Here is an 8092-nt window from a genome sequence, read left to right as displayed (position 1 = left end):
ATTTCACCCCCCCCCCCCCCTCCCTTATTATGCCTTGATTATGTAAAGATTTTTCTACCTAATTATTGGTTTGGGTTTGAACCTTGGGGGATTTCTCAAGAACTTGAGTTTTAGGGGGAAATGGGGGTTTGTGAATGATTTCAACTTCATTTTCAAAATGGTTTCACCGGTGACTTTTAAATTCTTTGGGTAATGCTTTCATGTATAAATTTTCAAATTTAACCTTCATTTTCAGATAAGATTTTTGGGTCGATTTGGACCCATTTTGAAAAATGCTTGATATGGGTGTTGATAGTTTTGAAATTTTATTATGATTACATATTTGATTAGATTGCATTGATTTGGATATCGTTCGGAAGGGAAAAGTCCAGGTGTCGGAGTGATTGTATGATTTTATTAAGGCAAGTGGACCTCTAGGCCTTTGTTAAGCTTGTAGAATCTTGTATTTCCTTGTCTATGTATTGGGAGTAACGGAAACTGGTGATGGGTTGAATTGTTCACATTAATTGATCTCAATGATAACAAAAGGGGATAATGAAAAAGGTAACCCGATAGTAATTTGATATGTGATGTTGTGAATGATTTGAGTGGTAATATTGATATGTTATTGATGAAATACTATGATTGAGTGGTTATGAATTGTGAATTGATACGAAAGTTGTCATCTTCTCATTATTGTGTGAACATGCCTATTTGGATTGGTTCTGAAACACTGTGATGAGATCTATTGTGATAATGTCAATGGAATATGGATCTGGCGAGTGATGATTATGACGATGGGAAATATTTCTGGCGATGTCGATGAAAAATAGTTCCGGCGAGTGATGATTAAGCCAATGGAAAATGGTTCAGGCGGATACATGGACCTTGTGCGTCCCAATGGGTTCCGATCTGAATTTCAGTCGATGTGTATCGTAGGACATACATGCATCACTTTACATGACATTTCATTGCATTGCATATCACCTCTATCGTTAAACATATGAGTGTTGTTGTGAAACTTGTGATTCATAGATTGAGTATTTTGTGTTATCGACTTGTAATCGTAAAAGTGTTGTTATTGTGCTATATACTATATGAACTTATCACGGTCCAAGGTACACCCTTGACGTAATATGGCGTATAGGATCCCGAGAGGACCTACACAAGCCACTTAGCATACATCATACAAGATAATAGAATTTAAAGAGTTCAAAAGATAGTTTTATATCAAAGAGTTTGTCAAAAACGTATTGGAAGTCTAACATAGTCTCAAAGCCATCAATTACATCAAAGAGTGATTGGAACGTAACTCATACATCACATAAAACATCTGAGAATGAATACATAAAGAAATAAAGAGTTTGGTCCTCGGAACATGAGGACTCACCAATCTTCAATAGCTACAAAGTACCAACTAGCCACGAGTACAGGAGGTAGGAGCGTTGGACCATACATTTGGGAAAAACAATGTTGGCAAGAGAATGTGTTAATAAAAAGAATGTACCAAGTATGATGGCAATGCATAAACGTTATGAAATCATGCTAACAAGGACTTTACATGACATGCAATGACCAATGCTAAACCATAAGATAAAAAGGGTTAGAAAACATAAATCGTGATCATGGCCAATGCAAGTTAAATCATATTCAAAACACATGTGAGATACTTCTAGAAGTAACATTAGTTCATTATTGTGGGAGGTAGACATTAACCGACATATAGACCATGTGAGCTATAACATGGAATCCAGTGTCTATCCCACACCAAAAAAGGATGTCCTTACTTGCCAAGGTAAGAACCATAAACTTCTAGCTAATGTCTATCTAAGATAAACCTATGGTGACACATAGTTATGGGATATGGAGATTGCTACTAGAAAACTGACCTCTACTACGGGAGATCTTCCATCTCAATATCCACTCGATGCTAAGCATAAATCTCACGGAATAGTCATAAATCTTAACTTGTCTTACTATCCATGGAAGGCACATCAAGTGGCCAATCCAAGCTAGAATTTATTAGAATAGCTCCTAGTTCTTGATTCAAAGATTAGTTGAGAAAACCTTTCAACTCGATGAATCCTTTATGTGAGAATATCCTTTCACAACAACAACAACATTGATACTTCACTCTCAAACCCTTAATTCGTTTTCATCAATTTCATAAGAAACATGCATATCTTCATAAAGTCATCTTTCATAGTTCAAAACCCACATTTTATCATCATAGTCTAGACAACATGGGTTAGGCATGGGTTCATGGGGATTTAACTTAAAAACATGCAATTATTTCAATTCATGCATAAAAAAGACATAAATTAATCAATTGGATCAACATTGAAAGGAACCCGTGACAATTGAATAAAAATCCTAATTTGATTAGGGAATCTAATTTACAAAATTGGGGATTTTAGGAACCCTATGGAGGAAATATCTTCATAGGTGAAGACTATCATACCTTGATGTAAAAAGCCCTCAATAAAATGGTGAATTGGATACGTGATCTTGAAACCGTAGGTTTCTTCTTCTTCCTTAGAGAGAGAAATATTTGAGTGGATGAACATGATCAACTTTTAGGAATTTAGGAGAGTAGTGAATTCAATTGGGAAATTTGGAGGGAACAATGTTTATATAAGGCCTAGGGTAGAGGATAAAACGACATAGTATTGAGTTAGAATAATTAGGAAAAGACCCAAAAGCCCTTCTTTAATTAACTGTCAGACCCCATACGGTTAGACCTATGATATGTAGGTCCAACTATGGACCGTCCTGGTCAATCGTTGGTGGGGTTCAGAGACTATACTTTTGAACCCCCAACAACGGGACCCATGTACGGTCCATTTGTCCACTTACGAACTGTACATCCCAACCATGAGTCCTAACTTTTACCCTCAAAATTTAACTAAGTCTGGCACTCACCTACGAGACCTACTTACGACTTGTACATTGAACAACAAACCATCCTAGTGAACTATAATAAGGTACTAGGACTTGACATTCTAAATCATTTAAGCTTGCCACCGACGGTTCCCATCTACGGTCTGTGGTTCCACCTACAAACCGTCGGTTGTTCCGTTGGTACTGGCACCGATTTCTTGAAAACTGCAATGTTTTCCTTCTTTTCAAATCCGAGGTGTTAAAATATCTCCCCCTTGGGAATATTCATCATCGAATGGAACCCAAGACATCATAAAGAGGGTAGGAACTAAATCTAACAACCCAACATGAATGCAATCACATAAATGCATATATCCGAGGAAGAAACATCATCTCCAAGCTAAAACATGTTCAAAACATCATTTCATAAGGTCTATATGCAACTCATACTCAAATGCACATAAACATGAAAAAATCAATCAAGTTAACTCATTTTCTCAAAATTTAGGCTTTTCATGAACATGCATAAATGAGGAATCATGGGAACATCTAAGACACATGAAACCAAAAGAGTAGACCATGAGGAACTAAATACCTCAAGCTAGATTAGGAAAGGAGGGAAAGAAAGGATGATAACGAGATATCATATCGGTCTCAGCTTCCCAAGTATCACCCTCAACTAATTGATTCCTTCAAACAACTTCTTTATTTCTCAACTTCCAAACTTGCTGGTCGAAAATCTTGACCGAAACTTCTTCATAAGAAAGACTGTCCTTTAAACCAAGACTTTCCAATGGTACTATAGATGTCGGATCACCAACACATTTCTTCAACATGGAGGCATTAAAAATGGATGCACCGATGCCAAGTCATTAGGCAAATCAAGTTCATAAGCAACTTTATCAATACGCCTCAATATCTAATATGGGCCCATATAACGGGGGCTAAGTTTCCCTTTCTTTTTAAATCTCATTACACCCTTCATGGGTGAAATCTTCAAATAGACCCAATCATTCACATCAAACCCAAGATCCCTTCTTCTAACATCGATATAGAACTTCTGTCAACTTTGAGCCATTTTCAACCTTTCTCTAATAAGACAAACTTTCTTCATAGCTTCATGTACTGATTCAGTACCTATCAAAGCAACTTCACCCACTGAAAACTAACCTATAGAAGATTTACACCTCCTACCATATAGAGCCTCATATGGAGCCATACCAATACTTGAGTGATAGCTATTATTATACTCGAACTCAATCAATGGCAAATAGTCATCCCAGTTACCCTTGAAGTCAATACACAAGCTCTCAATATATCCTCCAAAGTTTGAATAGTACGCTCTAATTGCCCTTTAGTTTGAGGATGAAAGGATGTACTAAGCTTAACACGAGTACCAAGCCCTTTTTGGAAAGATTTCCAAAATTAAGAAGTGAATTGGGTACCACGATCAGAGATAATGGATAAGGACCCTCCATGCAACCTGACCATTTCTCTCAAGTACAACTTAGCATAGTCTTCCACTGAATAACAAACCTTGATGGGAAAATAAAATGGGCTGATTTCGTCATTCGATCCACAATAACCCAAATCGAGTCATGTTGTCACCGGGTACGGGGTAAACCCACAATAAAGTCCATATTCATATCTTCCCACTTCCAAGTAGGGATACTAATATCTTGGGACAAACCTCCTGACTTTTAATGCTCAACTTTCCTTTGTTGATAATTAGGACACTTAGCCACAAATTCTGCAATATCCTTCTTCATTTCATTCCACCAATAGACCTCTCGCAAGTCATGGTACATCTTGGTGGTTCCGAGGTGAATGGAATATCGAGAATTATGGGCTTCTAATAAGATCTACTCTCTCAAATCGTCTACATTCAGAACACACAAACAACCTTAATATCGAAGCATTCCAACTCCCTTTGGGAGAAAGCCTCAAGTGACTTCTTGAGCATCGCTTCCCTCAACTGAATCAAGATTAGGTCAAGACCTTGATTGGCCTTCACATCTGACATAAAGGATTATTTAGAACCATGGTGAACCATAACACCACCTTTGGTAGAGTCAACCAACCAAACATCCAAACGAGCCAATCTATGAACATCACAAACCAACTCCTTCTTATCTTCCTCAACATGGGCAACACTACCCATTTATAATCGACTAAGAGCATCCACCACCACATTCGCTTTGTCGGGGTGATAGAGAACACTCATGTTATAATCCCTTAATAACTCAAATCACCTTGTTCGGCGATGATTTAGATCTTTTTTTTTAAATACATATTGCAAATTTTTGTGGTCGGTAATGACATAAACATTAACACCATATAAGTAATGCCTCTAAATCTTTATAGCAAACACAATCGCCACTAGTTCTAAGTCATGGGTAGGATAGTCCTTTTCATGAATCTTAAGTTGCCTTGAAGCATAGGCAATGAATTTTCCATTTTGCATAAGGAAACATCCTAACCCAATTCTTGAAGCATAACAATAAACAACAAACCCATCGGTTCCTTCCGGTAATACCAACACCGAAGCGAAAGCAAGTCTATCTTTCAATTCCTGAAAACTCTTCTCACAAGCTTCCAACCATAAGAATTTGACTTTCTTTTGAGTCAATGCCATCAACGGAAAGGCAATTGAAGAAAACCCTTCAACAAACCTTCTATAGTAACCAGCTAAACCCAAAAAACTTCTAATATCCGAAGGGGATACAGGTCTAGGTGATATACCGTGCGTTTACAGTATTTTCGATGCATTTCACTTAGAGTTTGTGTGTGGCTCGAGCTATTTTGTTATTAGAAATAATGTTTTTATGAACTCTTTTATAGGAAATTTGTTTGGAAGCGGTTGAGAGAAAACTGGATTGAAGTTGGCAGCAATAGCAACCAACGGAACCAAACAAGGACCGTATGTCCAGTGACGGCCCGCAGATGGTGCATCATAGGTAGAAGATCAGGGAAATCTGACCAAGTGTGGAACTACGAAGCTAACGACGGACCGTAGGTCGATTGACGACCCGTCCTGCACATCCGTCATTTGGGATCAGAGAGTTGAGTAATCCAGTACCTGATTTATTTTCCAAGTGTTGGTCCACGGAGGTAGACCACATACCGTAGGTCGAACCACGGTTCGTAGGTCAAGTCATCAGTCGAAACCGCGTGCTAGACTAATTTTCCTTATTTTGTTTCCTAGTTGGTTTAGGTTTTGTTTTCTATAAATATTAGTTGTTATTCCCCTTTTTGGGGGTTAGACATTATTGTATACTTTTAGTTTTTGGTCTTTTAAAATTATTTTTTGCAAACACTTAGCAATTTAATTTCTGAAAGTCGGTTTATGCAAATTTCACTTTGAATTTCAATTCAAGATTTCGGTATTCATTTATTCTCATTGTAAGTTCATGAATTATTTTAACCTAATTATGAATTGTGAACTCTCAAGCATGAGTAGCTAAATCCACAACTAGGATTGTGGAAACCATGAGAAATTAACAAAGTATGAGTAATAATTAAGTAATTCTTGAATAGTGTTTATGCATGTATTGTTAATCCTTTCGTTTAGAAGTCTTTTTAACGGTTGCAAACGTTAGAACTTGCCTTGTTCCTACTTGCCTTACCAAGGGGTAACGAATGAGAAAATGATTAAACAACAGAGATTTAGTTAAGGATTTGTTGATATCTAATAGTCTGCTATCAATTGAAGTGAGGGTGAAAACTAAACTAAATTGATATGATGACTAATCTTGGGTGAAGGTAAGGGTAAGTAATGCACACACTCGTAGACTTACCAAGTTGCGAGGTGAAAGTTCCTGCTAGGATTACCAATCACGTAGGAATACATAACTTATCATCCTTGTATGTCAAACACTAGGAAATGATTACTATTATTAGGACTACTGCGTTAAAAGATTGTGGGGAACACATATACCCTAGCTTCCTTCTTATATTGATATCTCAAATTGTGAATCTTGCTTGCTTATTACGTGTTGATTCAAATCAACAATATGTTACTTGTTTACAAAAAATCCCTTGTTTACTTTTCTCGAAAATAGTTTTACTAAGCGGATATAATTGTGAGTGAGTTTAAGTCTGAACCATATTCCTCGTGGGATCGACCCCAACCTACAAGTTGGGTTCTCTATTTGGCAACGATCGCGTATGCTTCTTTAAGAGAGGTGTAATTTGAGCGTATCAAATTTTGGCGCCACTGCCGGGGAGTACGGATTTTAGATTAAACTAACTACATTGTTGAACTTTAGTCAAGTATTTCCTGATTTTATGTTTTTGTTTTTGTTTTCTACAAGTTTCTATTCTAGTGTATGCCAAGTACACGGAGTCGAGGCGAACCCTTGACCCCCTACGATCCTGAATTGTGAAGAAATCTGAGGAAAATGAATAATCAAGGGGTACACAACAATCCAATCAGAGAGGGTCTAAGAGATGAAGTTGAATTGCAGCCTCCAGGGGTTGTTAATGTGCCCGCTCAAGTTCATGGTGGTAATCTAATCAGAAATGCAGAAAGGGTGCAGAATCCGCCAGCACCACAGTTTCCTGATCACTACAGGGTTGACTATGATGCGGTTAGATCATATGGGCCTATTGTTCTCCCTCCTCTACCGCCGGGACATACATTTGTGGTGACCAAAAGTCTTATATAGATGCTTAAGGCAAGAGGGTTATTTGCTGGGTTGGCTTCGGAAGTGTCACGACCCAAGGCTAGCCCCTAGATGCAACACGGCGTACTTGACCCCGAAGGGGTCTCATACAGGGCTCATAGCATTTCATTGCATTCGATAATAGAAATCGTACGGAATTAAAACTTTATTTAAAACCATACAATCAAAATTACTCATTTAAAACTCTTTGAAAACATTGCGGAAGTCTATTGTCTCAATATGGCTATCTAAAAACAACATCTGAAACATAAGTAGGGACATGACCCTTTACAATCGAAAAGTCTAACAATAGTCTTTTACATGAAAGAAAATGAAACTTCTAAACACTTGTCCTCGATCTATGAGGACATACCACTTAGTCTTGGAGAATCTCAAATCCAAGTCCTTGATCTAGAGAGAAGTAACCCACTTGCCGAAACCTACACTTGCAGTAAAACATGAAGAAGAATGGGTTAGCACAATTAAGTACTAAGTATGATAGCGATGCAAAAACATGCTTAAAACAGACATTTTGTTTGAAAGTCATGCTTGTATGCCATTTTAATAAA

The sequence above is a fragment of the Solanum tuberosum genome, unplaced genomic scaffold (assembly GCF_000226075.1).
Source record: "Solanum tuberosum cultivar DM 1-3 516 R44 unplaced genomic scaffold, SolTub_3.0 scf00028, whole genome shotgun sequence".
Lineage (NCBI taxonomy): Eukaryota > Viridiplantae > Streptophyta > Magnoliopsida > Solanales > Solanaceae > Solanum > Solanum tuberosum.
The sequence above is the reverse complement of the archived record's forward strand: the minus strand, read 5'-3'. Positions refer to the sequence as shown.